The sequence below is a fragment of the Halictus rubicundus genome, chromosome 7, assembly GCF_050948215.1.
Source record: "Halictus rubicundus isolate RS-2024b chromosome 7, iyHalRubi1_principal, whole genome shotgun sequence".
Lineage (NCBI taxonomy): Eukaryota > Metazoa > Arthropoda > Insecta > Hymenoptera > Halictidae > Halictus > Halictus rubicundus.
The window spans coordinates 18,641,626-18,663,838 of record NC_135155.1 but is presented as its reverse complement, the minus strand read 5'-3'; the positions used below and the strand labels follow the sequence as shown (position 1 = coordinate 18,663,838).

General features: G+C 40.8%; 1 protein-coding gene across 3 annotated transcripts in view; it reads left to right on the top strand.

Annotated features, from left to right (window-relative positions):
• Positions 1 to 2,301: 2,301 nt before the first annotated feature.
• Positions 2,302 to 22,213, top strand: part of Mamo (zinc finger protein 628-like) — a 110,187-nt gene continuing 90,275 nt past the window's right edge. Inside the window, exon 1 of one of the 3 annotated variants that reach the window (XM_076790905.1) lies at positions 2,302 to 2,604. The gene's annotated coding sequence lies outside the window, so the exon portion shown is untranslated. The remainder of the gene's footprint in view (positions 2,605 to 22,213) is intronic. The other 2 variants (XM_076790904.1, XM_076790906.1) reach the window with 2 other exon arrangements.

Genomic DNA, 22,213 nt, shown 5'->3' with positions numbered 1-22,213 from the left:
TTGTGACAGATCGGGACGGGAATCGCACGCGAATATCTGTCTCTTTCTTTCCCTATATCTGAGCCGTTTATTTTCAAAATCACCTGAGTCCACTTATACTTAACCAGTTAGCTGTTGCGACCTCTTTGAAAAACGTGTACCTAAGTTGCGTCGCAAAAATTAACCGCTGTTTGAATTAGAGCTGTTTTGACGCGTATACTCGTCATGACACAAAAATTGCCATTTCTTCATGATGAGTATACTCGTCAAACACAGTTAACTGGTTAAAATTGAGATATTGAAGGGTTTGTGTTTCAATAAAATTAAAAATATACGTATTGGATACCAATGTGTCATACTGCTTAAGCGTATCTAAAATAGTTAAACTTACAGTTCCTATTAAAATAATAGCAATTATTGAGTGAATGTGTTTTCTTACCAAAAATGGAGTTAAGCCACTTTCAAAGTTGACAACCAGATTCGTTGTAAAATTTGAAAAAGCCCAAGTCCATTCGACATAAATTGAAATGCTTCAAATTCAAAAAACAATCCTCAATTTACTTTACATATCTTTACAACACTTCAAAAACACAATTTATGCAATTCAGAACATTTTCTAACTACATAAACCACATAACAATGCTCATCTACATTTTGTGTATGCGGGAGGGATTTGAAGAAGTCATAGTGCTCCGGTGGTATATATCATAGCAAGTCCATCATGTCCTTGTATATCGCTGTTGTAATCCGTCTTATACTTTTATAAAGTGGTGTCAATACAATATTTTCAAACTTTCTTGCTCTACCCCCACGTGGTATTAAATCCAGGATTTTAAACTTTGCATTCTCATCCATCGATATCTCATAGAAATATATGGTTCATCTCTCAAAAAACGCATCATCCTGCATATTTTTAACCAATTTATTGTTTCCCCGTTAGAATTCTTTACCCTTTCAAAAATGGCGACCTCCAAAAATTTTGTTCATACCAAATCCTCTTGTTTCATTTCATTTAGAATAAAGTTATTACCTTCCCGGCACTTTTTGTTAATGCCCTTCGGACATTATCAATAATGCCTTGGACTTGGGCCACTTTCAAAGTGAAGGTTTTAATTATTGAACTGCGAAAACTTACCTGTCCAAAATGATCGTGTATACTCCGAATATACTTAACACTAGATATACGGGACCCGTCAGAATGACGAATTCTAATATTTTTAATTCGCGAATATCGAGATTGCAAACATGGATTCATGCGGAATTATTTAACAAATTGATCTCTCTAGGTATATATGATTTAAAAAATGGCTACAGATTTTGACAGATACACTAACGAGCAAAACTGAGTCTACACTATTTGAAGCAACATAACTTTTTCAAAATTAGATCAAATGACTTGAATTTTATTGAGAAGTTAGGAGGATTAGTTTATTAGACGAGGTGTACAAAATTTTTGAAAAAAGTTTCAATTGGTAAAAGTTGGTTTTTTTTAGCTTTTTTATCTGAGCCTGTATCGAAAATTTAAAGAATGTATTCGATTCGCTCGAATAAATTATATCCGTGCTGAAAATTTCGCCGATATTGGTTAATTCGTTTACGAGTTATAAACGATTAAAAGTGCGATTTTAAGTCGAAAATCCGACCAATTCAGTTTTTTCAAAAATTTGTTACACCTCGTCTAATAAACTAATCCTTCTAACTTCTCAATAAAATTCAAGTCATTTGATCTAATTTTGAAAAAGTTATGTTGCTTCAAACAGTGTAGACTCAGTTTTGCTCGTTAGTGTATATTCGTGTTACTTTTATAAGAAAAATGTAAAATAGTAATTTTTAGTGCTCCGTAAACCTAGTGTTAATCGCAAGTGTTGTTACACGTAATTACGGGCAACAACAAATAATTGACAAATGTACTTGGGCCGCTTTCAAAACAAACAATCTATCTGGTTGTTCCTAGGCGGTGTTTCAGACTCGCGAATTCGAGTTGCGCCAGTCGGCACCGTGCGAAATTTCTAATTTCGAGGTCAGCTGCGCGGCGAACTACGGTCCGAAATAATTACCCTCCGCGCGCTGCGTAAGACGTCAATGCGTTTGATATTCTTGCACGCGCGCTCTCTCTCTCTCTCTCTCTCTCTCCCTCTCTCTCTCTCTCTCTCTCTCTCTCTCTCCCACTCCCGTCCCTCCTCCCACTCTTACACGCGGCGAACATAAGTTTTTTTGGTCCAACGACGCCTATGGCTCTACGAATCGCGAGATCTGCGAGGGAAACGTGCGCCGTTTCAGTGTGTGCGGTTGTGCGCGTGAGCGTTTCACACCTGACTACTACGGTAGTCAAGCGAGCGACCGAAGCGACATCGCCTCGATGAAAAATGATCGGGAACGAACAAAATCATCGGGAAAAATAGTTAAACAACCGGACTCGATTTATCGCGGGGGAATCGGCCGCGTAGGCGGCGTCGAATCGATTTATTTGGTCGGTAAAGTCTGCGCGGCGAACACGGTAGGTTAGTTGACCGCGGGGCCGAGCGAGCGCTGAGCTGACAGTAGGCCGGCGACGTCACAGTGGGCCGGTTGAGCCTTCCTTCGTTCGATTCAGGCAGGCTCTCTATTCATTTTACATGTAGCAAGGTAAATATTTCAATGCGAGTGTCGATCCGAATACCGTGGGCTCGAAGTGCGTGATAACACCGTCGTCAGGAACGTTCTGTGATTACAAAACCCGGTCGTCATTTTTCGAGAACCGAGCGAGGAGAACTCTTCTCGTTCGACAGGGGGTTGTGAAGAAGTTTTTCTCTTTCGGTTTTCTTATCGCGCGTAACGCAGCACGTACGAATCTCGAATAGAATCTCCTTTTGCTCTCGTTTCTCTTCGCAAAAAGAGAAACCGAGAGCTGCCGCTGTTGTTGTTGTTGTTGTTGTTGTTGTTGTTGTCATCGTCGTCTACGTCGTCGTCGTCGTCGTCGTCGTCGTCGTCGTTGCTGATGCTGCTCGCTGTCACGAACCCTCCGGAAGAAAAGAGACAGCGGTGTCGTCGCCGAGCGATTTTTCTAAAAATGCAACACGACCAGGACACGGAACACGCACCCTCCGATCCTAACCACGATCGACAGGACTCGCGATCGAGCACTGCGCGCCCAAAGAGACACGTGAAATCGCACGGTTGACAGTTCGCCGTGCGCGCGGCCAGCCAGTGGATCCTGAATCGTTTCCGACAACGCATCGCGGCTCGCGTTCGACGTTGCTCTCGACCTTGTGGCGGTTTCACTTTTGGCAAACGTAGAATCGTCACCGCGAACAGAAGAGAGTGTCACCGATTCGTCTTCTTTTTACACGGTAAAGTCCGTGTGGCTCGTCCGTTGCGCCGCGAACACCCGTCGAACACACACGTATCGCGATCGATTCGAAATCGAGCGGAAATCGAGTTCTTTTCGTCTCTTCGAATTTTCGTGATACGCGACAGATGTACACCGCGCAACGGTACGGACACGTGACAAGTGCACAGTGCGAAGAAACTTCGAATATCGTTGCTGTGCGCGTTACGCCGCCGATCAATCGATCACCGAGAGGATCGTCCAGTGTGTAGTAGTGACGAGGAGGAAGTAACTATTCTTAGATGAAGAGAAAAGGAACTGACCGGTTACTGAAAAGAGTGAACTATACTCACTCGAAAACTAACGATGCATTGCGTTATTCAGGGAAGCAGAACTCTGTTACATTTTGGTATTTAAATGAATCGAGATCAAGATAAATCTCTAGTCGGAGGAATCTCCTATACGGCAATGCAATTTATTTCCAAGTTTCAGAGTTACATATATCTTATATTACTTTATATTTTGATACAATTGTTACATAAATTGTTCCACAACGTAGTCGCGTGAATTTTCTATTTTGATAACAATTCTAAAGTCACCTGTTCTAATTGTTTCCGAATCACTGCAGGAAGCTAGTTAATTCAGTTACATCCGAGTAACCAGAGTTGGGCAACGAGTAATCAGATTAATGATTAACAATTACAACCAACGTGAAACATTGTAACGATCGCTGTTTTTAAGTAATCACGATTAGCAACTGGAGTAATCAGAGTAAATAGAATCACTGGTCACGATTAATTCTTGAAACGATTACTTTTCTCGATTACGAGTAACCGAAAAATTAAGGTTTTGATCATAGTTCCAGTTCAACATTGCACACGTAACGATATGCAACGTTAATTTTAGTAGAAGATAAATTAATCGCTCGCGAGTACCGATTACAAGCCTTTGTAGATCCGAAATAAATAAAAATCGTATTAAACTCTCTCGAATTTTATATTATAGCATTTTTTGAAAATATCCATAAGCCATAAATGCATAACGATCCGCAGTCTAGTAATCATGATTACCGATTACATATTAGCAAATGTGATCATTATACTGCGGATGTTTATGCAATTTCCAATTTTTGTAGACAAATTTTAAGAAAGTGGAATTAAATAAAATCCTATTTTTAATGGGAACAGCCTTTGTAGATCAGAAACAAATAAAAATCGTATTAAACTCTCTCGAATTTTATATTGTAGCATTTTTTGAAAATTTCCATAAGCCATAAATGCATAACGATTCGCAGTCTGCAATCATGATTACCGATTACAAGTTAGCAAATGCGATCGTGATTACCGATTTATTCTACCAACGATTACCGATTACAAATTACCAAATGTAATCGTGATGACCGATTACAAATTAGCAAATGTGATCGTGATTACCGATTTATTCTACCAACGATTACCGATTACAAATGACCAAATGTAATCGTGATGACCGATTACAAATTACCAAATGTAATCGTGACAACCGATTACAAAATTGGCAAATGTGATCGTGATTACCGATTAATTCCACCAACGATTACTCGATTAATGATTACCACGATCTCTGCCCCAGTCTGATTACTACGTTAATGAGAGTGTAACTGGCAACCTAAGAAATAACAGAATTCCTCGTCACTGGTGCGTAGCTTCGATACGAATCGTCGGGGAAGAGTCTGGTATCTTGGAGAAAAGTAAACAAAAGTGAAACGCGCTCGTGAAAGCAACGTCGCCGTTGGCCGATCGTGTCACCGATTAAAGAACGCCGCGCCGTTGACGTAAAGGAAGATTCCCGTCGAACGTCTGTTGTCTCGTGGCTCCGGTGCACAAGGATCGGAGGATCGGACAGAGGACAGAGAAATGTGTCGGGGAAACAGACGAACCTGGACCGTCAACGACGACGGATGCGCCGAGAGAGACAACGAAGATGTGTGCGACAGTTCGCCGAGAAGTTGAAACAGAGAGAGAGAGAACCGTCCGATCCACTGTCAGCGCACAGATGGATCTAAGAACCGCCGTCTGCCGTTGGCAACGGTGACGAAAACCATCGGATGGCCCCCAGATAACTGTCATTAAAGACCGGAGCCCGGTTCGATGGAAACAAGTACGTTGATCCACGTAAATCCACGACGGACCTAACCTACACTCGGCGACACGCTGTCAAGCACGCGACAAGTGAGCGACGCGTCCGCGGATCGAGAAAGAAAAACCGGGTGCGACCACACGATTGGATCGAAGGAGGAAAATGTAGAAGGAGGATGGTTTATACGAAACGCATCTTTCCTCTGCCTCTTCACCCCCTCTACCTCCCTCCCACCGTCCCACCTCTATCTCTTCCTCTTTCTATTTCGATTGGTGTTGAAGCGAAACGGTGAGGCGAAGAGTGCGTGTTCCGTGAGCCGCCACGGCGGGACGAAAATATCACACGTGCGTCGGGGAGTAAGCCGAGAATTTTTGGAGGACGACGGGAGTCAAGTGGGCGATCGGTGAGCAGAACGGTTTTTTCGGTGAGCGACCAAATCAAAAAGAAACAGAGAACAACGAACCCAGAGAAACAAGTTGAATATACCACAGGGGTGTAAAGAAACGCGTCCAAGGGTGTACCCCGGTTGAACTACTGAAAACTACTATACCGGGCACGTTCGTACTCCGCGCCGTAACCGCGGAAATCGAACGGTTGGTTCGCGGGTAGACACGCTGTCACTGGCGTTTCCCACTGTTCCCGCCGGCAACCTCTTCGCGGAAATTTCTGATCGTATTGACAGCTCGAGATTCGTCCGCGTTCCTCGTCGCGAACGATCGTTCGATTTTCACCGGTCGCGTGACGTCCGGTTGTCCGGTTAGAGGCTGATAGAGTCCGCGCGCGCGGTTCCCTCGAACCCTAGGTTCGCCGGGTGGTTGGTACACCTCGGGACATGGTCACCTGGAACCTGGACTAGATCCGAACCGGTTCGGGTGAACCCCCGCGGTCCATCGAACGCCGCGGCAGGTGATCGAGAGAGCCTGGGCAGACCTCTTTCAGTCATACGGCCCTGCATGCTAAACAGCATAGACGTTTGACGTTTCGTGAAGGTCGCGTGCTCTAGCTCCATCCTCCTCGCGTGGCGTGGGCCTCTCTTTCCCTCCCTATCTCTTCCGCACGCTCTCTGTCCTTGTTCCCCGACCCCCCACCCCTCAGTTACACCCCGCCCACCCTCACGATCCATCGTCTCGATGCAATTCCGTCTCTCTCTCTCTCTCCCTCTCTCTCTCTTTCTCTCTCTCTCTCTCTCTCTCTCTCTCTCTCTCTCTCTCTCTCTCTCTCTCTCGCTGTCTTCGTCGTCCTCGTCTCGCCGTTCCTCTCTTCTATTCCGGTCATCCGTCTCGCCCTACGCACGTACGCACGTACCGTTGGGCATTTAACGATCGTGCCGCGTGAAATTGTCGCGGCTCATTGCTCGCCGGGAAGTTCCGCGAATTTTCCAGCTGCCAGGGACAAGGATTTTCGCGTCGCGTCGCGTCGTGTCGTGTCGCGTCGCGTCGGTACCGACGCGCGCCGAACGTCTTAGAACCGACACAGAACTCTTTCCGACGATCGTCGCGGACAGACTGTTTGCGAAATGTTTGCACCAGTCTAGTCACGGGGGTTTCGACGTCCGACAATTGGTATTCATTGGGCCGCGCAGGTCTGAGAGATACAGGGATCTTAACACTAGGTTCACGGAGCACTAAAAATGACTGTTTTACATTACTTTATAAAAATAACACGAATGTATCGATCAAAGTTTGTAGCGACTTTTTGAATAATATATATCCAAAGAAATGAATTTGTTAAATAATTGCTGATGGATGCATTTTTACAGTCTGAATATTCGCAATTTGAAAGTATTAGAATCCGTCATTTTGACGGGTCCCGTAAATCTAGTGTTGATAGTTTTTGGAAAACTGGAGAATACAACCGGCGACAAAATTAACCCGACATTGACGTTAAATCCACCACGGTCTAAATGACCGGTTTTCTGTTTCACAATTATTGAAAGTATAGAACAGGTTTTCGTAGGAAATTACTGATTTGACTGCTTTGTTTGAGCACGTGTTATAATGAAATTCGTACAAAGTTTAAGCAAAAATTTATTCTTCTCCCTTCTGTAAGACGTTTCACTTTTATATGTTTTGTGGTTGGTACGTTTAGTATTGACCCTTTGCACTCGGAGCTATTTTAACTCGAAAACGAAACATTTCTTCCGATATTTCCCTTCTATATATATATTTTTCATGTTATGTTAAATGTATACTAATTTATTAAATGCAAACGAATTTAATAGTGTAGAAAATATTTTGAATAATAATACAGCCATTTTTAGTGTCGCCGCTAAGGATTAAGTTTTGCACCAATAGTTACTCATTTTACTGATTGACGTTCATTAACCAGTTAGCTGTTTTTCTGTCCACTTAGCTTCTAACATTGAGAATAGTCTGCGGATTTTGTGTCGGTCCTAGCTTATTAAAATGATTAAAGGAATGACAATATTTCTGTTTCGGTCTTGTACATTGTAATCGGTGCAAACAATTTCCATTTAATAACACATTACTTGCCGGAAACCTCGATGACTGTACCACATAAAAAAAAGAGATCATTTGAAGAATAACCCTGAAAGAATTGATTGGATCACGTCCCAGAGGGTGGTTTGTTATCATTGCTACTAAACAATTTTTTAAAAAATTCTCATGTTACAATGCCAGAACAATACCCATCAAAGTGGCACAATAATAAAACAGCTTATTTAATAATACACGAACGCAGAAGTTTATCATTGCAATGATTTTTGTAACATTCTTACACCGAGCAATTCCAAATTTGATTTACTTAATAGATCGTGGTGAGAATTGATTTTTAAGTATTAGCAAAAAATAGTGTGTGACTCGTTGGTATAGTTACAACGTTATCTCTTTTTATCTGTAAACGTCTGTCGAGGTGGATAGTCAGATAGTCCTCGAGTGATCTGTTTAGTCTAGAAAATTCAAGTGATCTCTATCGAATACGCGTAGCTGTCTCGAACAGGTTAGCCTCGTGTTCAATGCATTTATATCGAAATTGTTGCTTCTCTCCTTCGAGCGATACGTCTACACGCGATCTGCGGAATATAGAATATAATAAAATATTTTATTCGCTTCGTGCAAACCTACTCTTTCCCTCGTGAATCGCGCGAGTGTGACAAAACTTCGAACGGCGCGCCAGAGTTGGAAACAGTTGTCGTGATATCTGTCAGAAATAATACCGTTCTCAAGACATCGAAACTTTTCGCGTAAAACATTTACGGAAAAGAGTTTCGCCGATCAATTGTTCTAAACGTGTGACAAGGATGCACGCTTTTTTCCCCTTTTCTCGCTGTTGCATTTCGTGTGCATCGTACAGCGACTCCCCGTATCGACTACTCTTTGCAAACAAGATTCACGATGTTTACAAATATTACCGAAACAGATAGCACGTGTATCTGTCAGATTAGCCGCGACCTTCGCAGGGTCAACGTACGAGTAAGATCGAAGAAAGTTGTACAGTGAATTCTCGATATATGTCAACGACACGGGTCTTTTCAGCGTCAATAATCGTGCAGGAGACTTGTTATGTTTACACTCCTCTGCGTCCGAGGCTTTTCGCGGTAGTGGGGATAATTCCGCGACGTTTATCGTCCAGGCCTCGGCGACATATATAGAGAAATCACTCTTCCTGCATCTCATTGCATGACTCTTGACAGGACGTAATTCCCAAGTCGCGAAGAAAAAACTGTTTTCCATTGGGCATTGTTAATAAGGGGCAAAGAGGGGCAGATATGTCGTTAAACCGGCGAGCGGGTTTCCATTTATAATAAACGAACTCGCGTCTGTTACAACATGAAATATAGTTGGAACTCTTGCTTCTAATGTTCCTTAACTTTTAATAGACGAGTAAAGTTTGTTAGGAACCTTATTAAAAAATGACCGAACACCGAAATCAACGTTTTGCACCTTCAAAATATTTGGACTAGAAGTATAATCATCGGATCTTCATGCAGAATAAAAATTGTCTGCATCGATTACAAAAAATGCGAATCAAGTAGAATGTTATTTCTTCGCCTGCTAATTATAATAGATCAGAAATGGTATATCGACGTTTGAAATTTTGTAAATTTTCCTACAATTTCAAATTTTATCGATTTTATTGTAAACGCATAAAGATCCGCAGTTTAATGATCACTATCTTTCGATGTTACTCGAATGCATTTTCCAGTGAACCATGAAGAGTTAGCTGGAGACGCTTAGTGGCTTTTCAGCTCTCGTAATTCGCGGTTAGGGGTTCGTGCATGGCGGAAGAAAATTCTGTCGGCGCAGTTAGATCACTTCCAGAAACCGCCGAAATAGTAATAGATGATTTCGCGGCAGTTTATTTCCGCCAGCTGAAATGAATTTCTTGCCTTCGGTGAACACAAAGCAGCGATTATGCGAGTCCCTTTGCAATCCTTCGGCGAGTACGCGCGGCTTTTGAGGGCGCAGCGTGCTAGTTCGGAAAGTTTTCTTTATGACCAATCGGATAAGCGGTTCGAGCCGTTAACCAGATAGGGTCATCTTTAAAAATGCAGTCTGCTACTTGAAAAGTGTACGCCGGAGGATTGCAGATAAGGTGGGAATACCGCTACAAACTTGCGGTACATTCGTGTGAGAAAGCTTCAGTGGTACAAGCTGTTACATGTGTTTTAGGCTATTCATTTGCTCGACGCAATTATTCCGATATTTAACCCTTTGCACTCGAGCGGTGACTCCGAAATGCCACTAAAAATTCAGGAAATTACACAAAGTATTACCCGATATTTGTTACATTACAAAATTTGTGTTCAATAGATTACTGAACATTGAAATATCATATATGTGAAAATCGGATCAGTTTTGTCTGAATAAAATGAAAATATTCTAAGACGGAAGAGAAATTTAGAATTCAAATAGCGCCGAGTGCAAAGGGTTAACAACTGCGGTTCTCATTTATTTTGACGAATATTCACGATTAACATTAGGTTTACGGAGCACTAAAAATGACTATTCTACATTACTTTATAAAAATAGCATGAATGTATCGATCAAAGTTTGTAGCGATTTTTTGTAATAATATATACGCAAAGAAATCAATTTGTTAAATAATTGCTCATGGATGCATTTTGACGGGTCCCGTAAATCTAGTGTTAACGATACACGTATCGTTCCGCCTGGGATTGGTCTAAGTAGAAAGGGCGGGTGAAAGACAGACATAGTCAGCCGCACTCTGCGAGAAGTTATGCTCCTCGAGGACACAAAGCGGTCTCGCATATTTTCGATCCTATTCGAAATCGCGAGTTTTCTCTCGCGTTGCACTTACTGCAGTCTGCGGGTACGCACGCGAAAGCAATCGCCGGGGTTCGCTTTGTAACACTCGATATTGTCTTTCGAATGGAAATGGTTCCCGCGGAAGAATCTGTCGGACGTTAATCCTCCTCTGTGAAAAATAAACTGGTAGGAACGGTATTATAGCGGCCGTGCGCGCCGCTCGAACGCAGCGACGCGTTTAGAAAGGACTTTCGTTCGCTTCGAAAACCGCGTGTTAGCATGATTCCCGTCGGTGCAACACCGGTCGAGAAACTTGTCACTGAACGCGGGCATAGGTTCATCTAATTTCGTACTTCTGCTTTTCGTTCATTCTCTTTTATTTCGATGCAATCGTTAGGCCGATTCCACGCGTTATGTCGGGAAATAGCGTATCGCGAAGTCAGAGATCTCGAGCGCGTTATGGCAACGTGGAGATCGAATGGCCGTCAGAACTTTACGCTTTTACAGAAGAATTCCGAAGGGAAATTCAGGTGTAGGCCTTTTTAGGGTTAACTTTGTCAAAATTGAATGCTATAGATTTGATGCGTTGAACTTTTGTTATAATTATAATGGATTTTACAAATTTGTGAGAAAAATTTAGGAGTGTCATTTCAGACAGTAGGAAGATTAAAAGAATTTGAGGATTTGATCACACCTCTTACGGCATAGTAAAAGTAGCAAAGGGGGAAGTAAATTCCTATTTGGTTCGTGAGTCTTGTAATTAATGCAGACAATTTTTGCAGGCTAGTTATCATAGTTCGTCGAACTCGGAAGGTTTCTAGCGATTCGATTAAAAGATTCAAGAGTGTCAGAGCGTTTTTTGTAAGATTGAAAAATGGTACCGTGTTGCTCTGCTTGTTAACCGATTATCATAATCGTATTGCGCGTTACTACGATCGTGACGCTCAATAATTGTTCTGCACCGTACGCTTTCGTTTCTTCTCGGAAGTCTAAAATTCCATCACCGTTCTCGAGGCAAAAACGACCAGGAGAACCGAATTAAATATCTTTCTTGGCGAGCAGTTGAAGAAGTAAAGAGCGATAGGTACGAAACTTTCTTACCGGTTCAGACCTAGAAGAAGTTCATGCGATTCGCCGAAAGAATCAGGAAGAAAAACAGACAGTCGGTGGCAGCGATAGGATTTGAACCGTGTCGAGGCATTTTCGGCCGAGCAATGGAATTGTTACCACGTTTTATTGTCCCTCGATAATACCGCTAACGTGGATTAATAATTGCGCCACGCGATCGATCGAAAATACTACAATTATCTATTAAACTATAGAAATGAGATAGAGTAAGGAAACAATTTCTGTGGGGTTACCAATTACTGTGCCTATATAAAAAAAGCGATATATATAAAAAATGATATGTAACATTTAGAAAAAATTTAATGTCTCTTTTTTAATAATCATTATGCTTTAACAAGTATAATTAATATAGGCACAGTAATTCGGTCCCTTACCTTAGAAGAGATTATTTTCTAGACATTTGAACATCACAAACGCCTCGAAATTTCAAAATAATAGTTGCACAACAATTCTTTCGTTTAGTCATACTTTTTGAGCATTTTGTTAATGAAACATACAGTTTTTCGCAGGAAATCCTCCAAAGAAAAATCACTTGTAGAAGAATCACTTTTTAATTACACGAAATTATACAGTTCAATGCTTCATAAATGTTTAATTAAACTCACGAACACTCTTTTGTGTAAATACGAAATTGTTGGGCAACGATTAGTCTTCGACTGTAGGATACGAACACTTATTATCTCCTAAATATGTAGGTGTATTTTTTACAGGCAAGTCGTCGTGATCTTTTGAAAGAATGCAGAGCGCTAAAATATTTTTTGCGACATTTTAGTATTTCAGTCGGCTTAGGGTCAGGCAGTGCGAGCAAAAACGCATATGTTAAAGGATGTATGTCGCCTCTTCTTTATACATTAGTTTCTACAAATTCCCGGCTATAAATTAACTCGTCGAGCTACTACATTACGATGCACAAATTGTTACACAATTAAATAAATAATGCAGATACTATGCAAATACGTTTCGTTTATAGAACGGCCATTCAGTTAGCTCTTATCACAGTGTGCTTAGAAACACAGTTCGCAAGGTATTTTTACATTTTTATTTTATTTTCAAGGACGAAAACTTGAGGCGCGTAAAACCATTTTTTGATGGTAACGTAGTCGCACTACCTTATCGCGAATCTACGAAGACCTTAAGCACATATTATAATGAAAATCGAAATGAAATTTATTTATTTTTAAATAAATTCAATCTTCTCCTCCTATGAGACGTTTCACTTTTATATGTTTTGTGCTTGGTAGGTTCAGTGTTAAGAACACTAAAAACTCACTAAAAAGTAGGTAGGGTTAATAATGTGTAATTAGCAGAGAATTTTGTTCGGCTCTGTGATTCTGGCGAATTGCGGGCTGGTGCAGGGAATTCTGGTCGCGAAAATTCTTGATTGGATGTTTCTCGCAGTGACGCGACTCGTGTCACCGCGGCGCGGCGCGCTCTCTCGCATTAGTAGATTCAGACAGAACTGTGTCAGACGATCAGCTGTTGGCGTTACTTGGTTCTCGTAAATCATACGTTTCAGAGCGGCGCGCGTCGCCTCGTGCACACGAGCGGCTTCGCCGTTTTGCGGGAACGCAAAAATAAAGTCGACCGGCCCGTTACGAAAGAGACCAAAGCGCGCGGCAGCAGCGGCGGCGGCGGCACTTTGTGCGTTTTCTGGACTGATTAATAAGCGGGAGGGCATTACTGTACCGTCGCTCGGGTCGTTAACCACTGATAAATCAAAAGAAAGCGGCGTAGACTTTCGCGACGATTTTTCGCCGTACCGTCGCGTCGCCGAGAGATTCCCTCGGTTCAGATACTCTTGGCGTTCGACCAGCTTCGATTTTGTAACGCTCCGATATTTCTTTCGCTCGTTCGATTCGCTTCTTTTATCGATCTCGCGAGACTTCGAGAACGCCCGAAACACATAGAATGTTGCACTTGAAAAATAAAACGAATTCGCGCGGCGCGGCGGTTAAGGAATTATTCAGTAATTTTAGTTTAAACAATTCTCATCGATGTGACCATCCTCGGATCGCTTCTCCACGCTTTGGTATCCGTTCGAATGCTTTCACCAATTTGATTTGTTGTTGATTTTGCATTCCTCTTCGTAGAAAGCAGAATTCTTACTTCGCCTCGTAGAATTTTGTTGGAGGTAAAATCTGGCGAATGAAATTTAGAATTTATGCAATGGAAACTATTGTAGCGCTGGTTTAATTTTAAAATAAAATGTTTTAATTATTTTCATTAAACGATTTTGTTAAAAATCGCTAAAATAACCGGGAGTGCATCTTTATGCGAATAGTTCCATAGACTAGTATGTGAAAACCAAAATGAGGAAAAGTATTGTGATTTTGTTAACTAAAAATCTCCTCGCGATAAAGGTAAAAAGATGATAAGGGAAGAGATAATAGTAATGTGTGTTAACGTTGGGAGTTTATTGTATTTGAAAATTATGAGAATGTTGTATATGTCTAACATTCCGCAGTCTAATTATGAGCTAAATGACAAATGACGACGACTGGACAAATTGGCATTTATTCATTTCCTGCTGGTATAGTTGATTGATGATATTCTAATTTTGTACAGGGCGTCATTCAATTCAGACAGTTTTTTTTTTGTCCAGGTTATTCGATTCAACTTTATTGCTTATGCTCCGAGTGATCTTATGCGATACGGTTTATAAACGAAGGCGGGGGGACGGAAAAAGTGACAGTTTCTTGTTTTAGAACTTACTATATCTCTGTTGGCACGGACATAGTTTCATTTTCGAAAAGAGTTGCTCACCTTTCGCCAGCTGCGTGCGCATTATGAAATGCATTCGCTGACGGAATTTACTTCTCGTTTACTTTTTACATATCTAATAAACGAAAAATTATGTCTTCCATGGATAAGAATGCGTGCAAAGCCTTATAGTACTAAACTGCAGATATTTATCCATTCATGAAACATGCAATTTTATAAAATATTAGACAATGTGTCGATTAACTTATCTCCTTGACATTTTCAATTTATTTTCAGTATTTCAAGTCTCTCGGATAATCAAATTCGTTCTTTTCTTCTCTCCTACGATTGTTAGTAAATAATCGTTGAAAATGGGAATTTGCATAATACCAACGGTCTGTCTATTTATCGTAATCGCCAAGATAGTGTCCTTTTTGAAGACCTTTTGTCAACTTTTGACAGACTTTATCAGTTACTATAGTAGCCTGTTTAACACGGAACACCTCGATGACATAAATCATCTTGCTCGTAAAGCCTTAGGTGTATTCTTTCGACAGACAAATCTTGCAAATGTAATTAGACGTACAAATTTATTCGTTGCCCGCACAATCAATTATTTGTAACTTTACTTTAAACGACAATCTGTTAGTTTTCCCAGTTGGAGTTTTATGAATTACTTGCAAGATGGAGGAAATGCATGTAGAACGTGAAGGGGGTTACTTTTGAGGATAGAATGTGCTTCGATTGTTTAGAAGTAATCAACAAATGCAAGAAGTGCAGCTAAAAATAAGCAGACTAAGACATAACAAATTTGTATATTCAGAAAATAAAATGTATTTTAAGGGCCCGGGATAGTCGCGTGACTTTTTAACACTAGAACGACCGAGCAATAAATGCGACTGACGTATATTGCTTCGTAACAGTGACAAGACTGTGCCCATTCAGACTTCATACAACTTTTATTGTAATATGTGCTTTAATGAAGGGGTCTTTAAAACATTTCCGATGAAAACATTTTTACAATTTCAGTAATTGTAAAAGAAAAAATTAGGAAGCAGTCATTTTGACTGCTCCGGTCGTTCTAGTGTTAATTAATAATTTCCATTCACAGACTTAAGATCCGTCTTGGTCTTGATCCGACGGGTCTGAAGTCAGTGACTAAACTTGTCACATTTTTTGCTCTGTATTATCGATATTATGAATTCCGACGTGCTTCAAGTTTTTCGGCTTTATTTCGCAGAGAATCGAGACAAAATATAGCTGAATTTTCGCTCAATTTTATAGCTCAATATAACTTCAATTTCATCCCGAAAACTCATCCAAAAGCAGAAAAATCCTTGGATTCCACGGCATGCGCGTCGTCAATTTTTAGCCTACTTCTAACGCTTATGTTACCAAATATCTGCATAATCTCGGCAGCTGCTGATCAGCTCGCACTAGATTGAACCTTCCTCTTTCGAATGAGCCCTTTACCAGGGACAAAATATTTTGATATAAGGACGAAAACTTGAGGCGCGTAAAACCATTTTTTGCCGGTAATGTAGTCACTCTACCTTATCGCGAATCTACGAAGACCGGGCCCTTAAGTTGGATCAAGCCTACTTCTAACGCTTATAGTATCAAACATCTGCATAATCTCGGCAGCTGCTGACCAGCGCGCGCTAGATTGAACCTTCCTCTTTCGAATGAGCCCTTTACCAGGGACAAAATATTCTGTACTAAGGACGAAAACTTGAGGCGCGTAAAACCATTTTTTGCCGGTAACGTAGTCACTCTACCTTATCGCGAATCTACGAAGACCCGGGTTGCAGGTTTCCCGCCTTTCCCCGATCGACAAGGTTCGCGCGCTGCGAAATCGTTCGAAATGTATCGCGCGACCCACGGAATGAATATTGTTTCGAATGATAGACAAACAAGGCGTGCGCTAGTGCCGATACGGCGATTAAATTCCAGGGAAATGCTCGAGTACGTGGGTCTTTGGAACGTCTCCGTTCGATGGATCCCGATAAGATAAAATCGAACGGTCCGAGTTACACCGCGGCGCGGCGGATCGAATCATCTGCATGAGCTGCGGCGCGACAACCCGTTTCTCGTTCTCGAATGAATGCGAAATTATCGTTTCGTCGAAAAAACAAAAAAAAAAAAAAATAAGAGATAGACATGGGGCAGGAGGGGGCAGGGGATCCGATAAGAGGCCGGGGGGGATCGCGATTTCGAGAGTCCTTTCGACCGGCGTTCTCACGACTCACCGGGAAACGGTTGATCGGTGTACGCACGTACGTGCATCTGCTCACATTCTTGCCGCGGGTTATCGATTCGTAATCATAATCGAAACAGATAAGGGGACCCGCGCGGCACGCCGAGATACACGCTCGCCTCGAACGCGGCCGCTCGTAATGAGCTATACGGCTTTCCAGCGAGCGCGCAAAATCGCGTCCTGTTCTGTCGATAGATTGTTTCGATGCGGACGCTACCGAATAGACAATCGCTATAACGACTCTGTATGAAACGATACTATGTTAGATACTAAATCTATCCACTCGAGCAAGAGTGGGATAAAGACTAGAAACTAGTGAAATGAAAGAAGGCAGTTTAAGGGTTGACAGATAGTGTATACTATAGTAGTGTATTACAGTACTATAGTAGTAGTGTATACTAGTGTAATACTATAATCGAATAGATTTCAGAATATAAACACAAAAACTTCGTGATTCGTTATGGATGAATACAAACCACGTTTCCGAATACAGTGATTTCTCTATATATGTCGCCTGGATGATAAACGTCGCGGAATTATCCCCACTACATATATATATTCAGTGAGGTGCCTCAAAGCTCTAGAGACCTCGTACGCCGAAGTGTGTAAATATAACACGGCTCGAGTATGTCTCCTGGACGATATATGTCGCTGGCAAGACCAGTCTTGTTGACATATATCGAGGATTCACTGTAATTGTGCAAAAACCATGGATGAACTGTACACAAATCGTTTCCTTAGGCTTGCTAACACTTTTTTTAATTAAAACGCAAAAAGCAATCGTGCAGTGATCTTGTTGTGGCTGTATCACTGGAACTCCAAGTTCTATTGTTCTGATAAGTTCGGTCTTGTGCAGTCTCGCACTTCGCGTGAAAAAGTTTCCATTCAAATAATTGCAACACAGCTAATTTCGCGTTAGGGCCTGGAATGAATTTGTACATCTAATAGATTGTACGCCGGTACCCACGCTTTCCAGCGTGCGCGTTACGAGAGAAATCAAGGATTTTGCGAAACGGCTCGAATTTTCAATCAGCCGCATGTTTATTTGTTCGTACGCCGCGCATCTTTGTGCGTCGGTTTGTTCAGATAAACCGGAGGATACTAAGATATAAAATATATTTTACATCAACAAAAGTAATTATTTAAACACACAAAGTGACGCAATGTAAATTCGTGGCTATCCAAGAATTGTGTCTTCTATCCGATACATGTCCCTGGCGAGACCCGTTTTTTGGACATATATCGAGTAGACACTGTATTCAGATCTAAACACGGCATCGATTAATTCGGATATTAGAGATTATGCAATCGGAAGTTCTGGTGGAGCAACTTGAGAAAAATGCAGTTGAACAATCAAAAAGTATTTGTGCGTACAGTTATGCAATTATGGGACCGTGTTTATTTTATTGAACAAGTAAATTAAATTCATAATTTACCACAACAGCGATATGGAATTTCAGTAATTATGATGAACAAATAAAACATTTGGGATTCTGAAACAAGAATGCCGGTAGCATGAAAAATGTCATACACGACCAGCTTTGACAAATTTTGAGAATCAGTGGCGTGAACACAGAAAGCACATAAAAGCATATTTAGTTAATATTCATATTGTATTACGATGGAATGTATAAAAGAAACTTTATACCATAAATCATGATGTACTGTTTGCACTGTATAGAGAAAATATAAATGTAAAATTAACAAGTTTGTTTAAAAAATGTTACGTTAACATGTGTGGTGGTATAGTATGTTTACTCATTTCATCTGTAATCGATTTATTTCCTGCTCTTAAGAATCTTTTTAATGCTTCTTTGAATATTAAATTAACAACAGTTTAGGACTGAAATTATCACAAAGTGTTTTTAAAATAATTTTAGAAAATAGGATCTGCACGCATTAATCAGTTTTTAAACATTCATATTCGCCTCTGTATTCATCTCTTCGGTTTTCATCGAAAACAGTTCGTTTTTTTAAAAATCCAATAATTCCGCGTCGAAATTTTTATTTTTCACGTTGCTGTTCGTTCTACCTTTTATCTTTTACTGGAAAAATTGTAAAAATGCATCAAACTTGAATATTCTCTGGTTATCGCGAGCATGCCCACGTTGCAATTTGCTTAAACAAGTATTATTTTATACAATTGTTCTGCGTAGGTCACTGTTAAGCGATTTTGTAACGACGCGACGGAACAATATTACACTCGAGGGAAAAATACAGCGTCCTTGATATGGAAATAGTATGGAATCCTCGAAAAAAATAATACTATGTTATTACAACAGATACATTACTTTTATCGGAAAAAGTTTGTTCATTTAATTAGAAATTTACTCAATTAACTCGGTTATATAAAACTATGATGTCAGCAGTGACGCAGAGATCAGTATAGCGACAAAGTTTCAAACAAAAGTTTTATTTCTAAAGTTTGAAGAAATTGTGTTAAGGTTTATAAAATACTGCCAGTTCCGTTTCGCATAAAACGAAATGGAAAAAGAGAGCATAGTCTATCAGTTCGATTTTTAGTACTCGCATAAAAATGACAGAAAAACAGTATTTAACAGCAATAATAAACAACCTAATTAACTTCTCTAGGAAATAGCTTGTCAATTAATTAAATATGCAGTAATTGGCTACACAAGTCTTACAGACCTCCGAGATCATTATAGCTCGTATGTTGCTCATGCTGTTACAGAAATATTAAAGATATGGAACTTACAATTCTGAAAAAAGTGTCATGTTTTTTTAGTTTATCTATGAGTTTATTTCTAAAATTTAAATCGTTAAAATGGTATCTAAATTAAATGTATATGTATGCAGGCACTAGAACTACGTTTATTTTTCTTTCAAAGTTAATAAATTTACGACTTAGAGCTAATCAAAGAGATAGGCCCTATCACACAGCCAAACTGACAAATATTTTATGATATTAAATTGACAACACGCTCCCGCTCAAAAGTTACCTTGTATTCGAAGTACGCGGAAATTTATTTTTTAAATTGTCCTGATTAGATTTCATACCTAACCTCGGGATATACTTGCACTATCCGTTTCAAAAATTCTGCAAATATATTTCTGTTCGTTAATTACGGTTTATTGTACGCTACGGAATCTCTACATCCCCAACAAATAATTATGAAAGCAATAATAGTTATAGTCGTAAATAGTGTAAAAATATTCTTTAATGCTTCTATCGTCTTCGGATTTTCGAATTTGACCTACTGATTTTTTTCCGCATGAATGCATAAAATCCACCGTCCAATTATTACTGTTGCTATTTGCTAATTGTTGATAATTCACAGTTCAAAGTTCCATTGTGTTTCTCTGATAAAACAATTTTGAATAAACGTCGTGTAAAATAACTTGTCCCTCTCAAAATAACTTGCCAGTTTTTAAACAAAGTTATACATATATTACATAATATCATAGTTCTAAATGGGCGAGACGTATATTGCGTTCTAACATAAATTCGTTCGGGTGCAAACACAAATGTGTTCTAATTTTAACGATTTAGTTGTGACTCATTGCAAAACGCAGATAACTGTGATTACATAAATACTACTTATAGTCAACCATTTTGTAATTGATTGATCGGAATTCTCTACTTCGTTCATAAATGAGACGACACTGAAGATAACCGAACTATGTTACGACCCAATACATTTCAACAGAGATTTTTTTGTAAGTCAAAAGATAAATATTTATTTCGATCTCTGGTTCAAATACTTTTTGGCTCTATAGTGTTCCAAAAGATCCTACGCACTCAACAAAGTATTGCAACTACAAATAATAATTTATGCCGTATAAGCGGCATGGCACTTTTACTTACTGGGTCCAACGCCGCGGATATGACAGCAAAAATAAAAAAATAGAATATAAATATATATAAAATAAAATAACATTTTCATAACATATCAAGTATAGAAAGGAAAATATTTATATTTCATTTAATATTAAGCTTTAACTGGTACACCGGGGTCTCTCGTGACCCCCACCAAATTTCTGTACATTAACTTTCGCTACTGTATTGTACGATAATTGGAAATATCAAGTTCCTTTAACTTCTATAGAACATTCGTATTATTTAGCCCTAAACTATACATTTTAAGGTACTCGAGAAAATGTATACAGAATTTTCCAAAGATCCTAGTATAATAAAATTTGTAATCCAAGTAAACACTGCACCACTCAAGGGTTAATGAAACACCAGACCGCTCCAACTCCGTTACGTCAAAAAAAAAAAAAATGGCAGCTTATCAGGACGATCCTCTAAAATTGTTCGCGCGTTGAAAGCAAAAACCAAGTGAATCACGGTCGCGGTACACATCTGCACGCGTAGAACTTACGGACAAACTTGCTCGAAGCGATTTAAAAACATCCCTCGCTCGGGGATCGCTCGATCCCACTTATCATAGTCCCCCGCGGTGATCCTTTCGGACCGTGGCGCAACGGTGCGACAAAGAAGTTATTTCGCAAGTTGCGAGTGGTAATGCAGGATCCGGCGACCTCGGGGAGAGTGTAGAGAATAGGTATCGAAAATCGGCAAAACAAATCGTGGGCCGGTGTCGTCGAGCGGTAAAAAAGAAGAGCGCCGGATAACAGATAGGTTGTCGTCGTTTCGCGGGGAAGGCTTGAATCAAGTTTCACGTGGAAACGGTTTGATTGGCGGCGTTCCGCGAATGATTTTCGATTTATACCGCGGGGCGGTTGTCTCCCGGTACGGGGCGATCATTTTTATTTTTCTGTTTTTCCCTTTTGTCGTTTTTTATTTTCTTTTTTTTTTCCCCCACCGGTTCGGAGGGACCGAGCCAGACACAGGGGGTAGCCAGCGTGGCGGATGGAGACGTAATGATTGCAATATTCCGTTAGTAATTGCTCCAGTCGGCCGCACTGTTGAAACGTCATTCGCGCGCGCGCGCGCGCGCGCGGCCCTGTAGATTTGTTTTTCCCCCAGCCGACTCGCCTGTCTCTGTCGGACTTCCGCATAAAACGGTATTCGCGGGCCGCGGGACGATTCGCCATCCCACCCCATGACACCCACCCCATGACATCCACCCCCGTAGAGCCCACACCCGCGCGCGGGCCACGCGGTACATCGCGGAACACCGCGTTCTCGGTGCCATTCATCGCGGAGCCGGGAATCGATACGTGGCATTAAATGTTGCCGACGCGTTTAAAACGCGCCAAACGCACCGGCAAGTCGGCCGTTTAATTAGATTCGACAAACTTTTTCATTATTCCGCGCCGGACGTCCAACGGATTAATTGTTGCCTGTCGATGGGCCGGCCCCGCGCCATATATCCTCGTCGATCGTGATTTTTTCCGGAAAATGTATTTCGACCCTTTGGGAAATGCACGCCGACCGACCGTCGGCTTTGAGCAATCTATTTCGTTGTTATCGCAAGCAGGATACTGTCCTATCGGGTGAACAAACAACTGCGGAAGAAATAATTGTGCGTTAAGGGCCCGGGATAGTCACGTGACTTTTTCATTATTAAT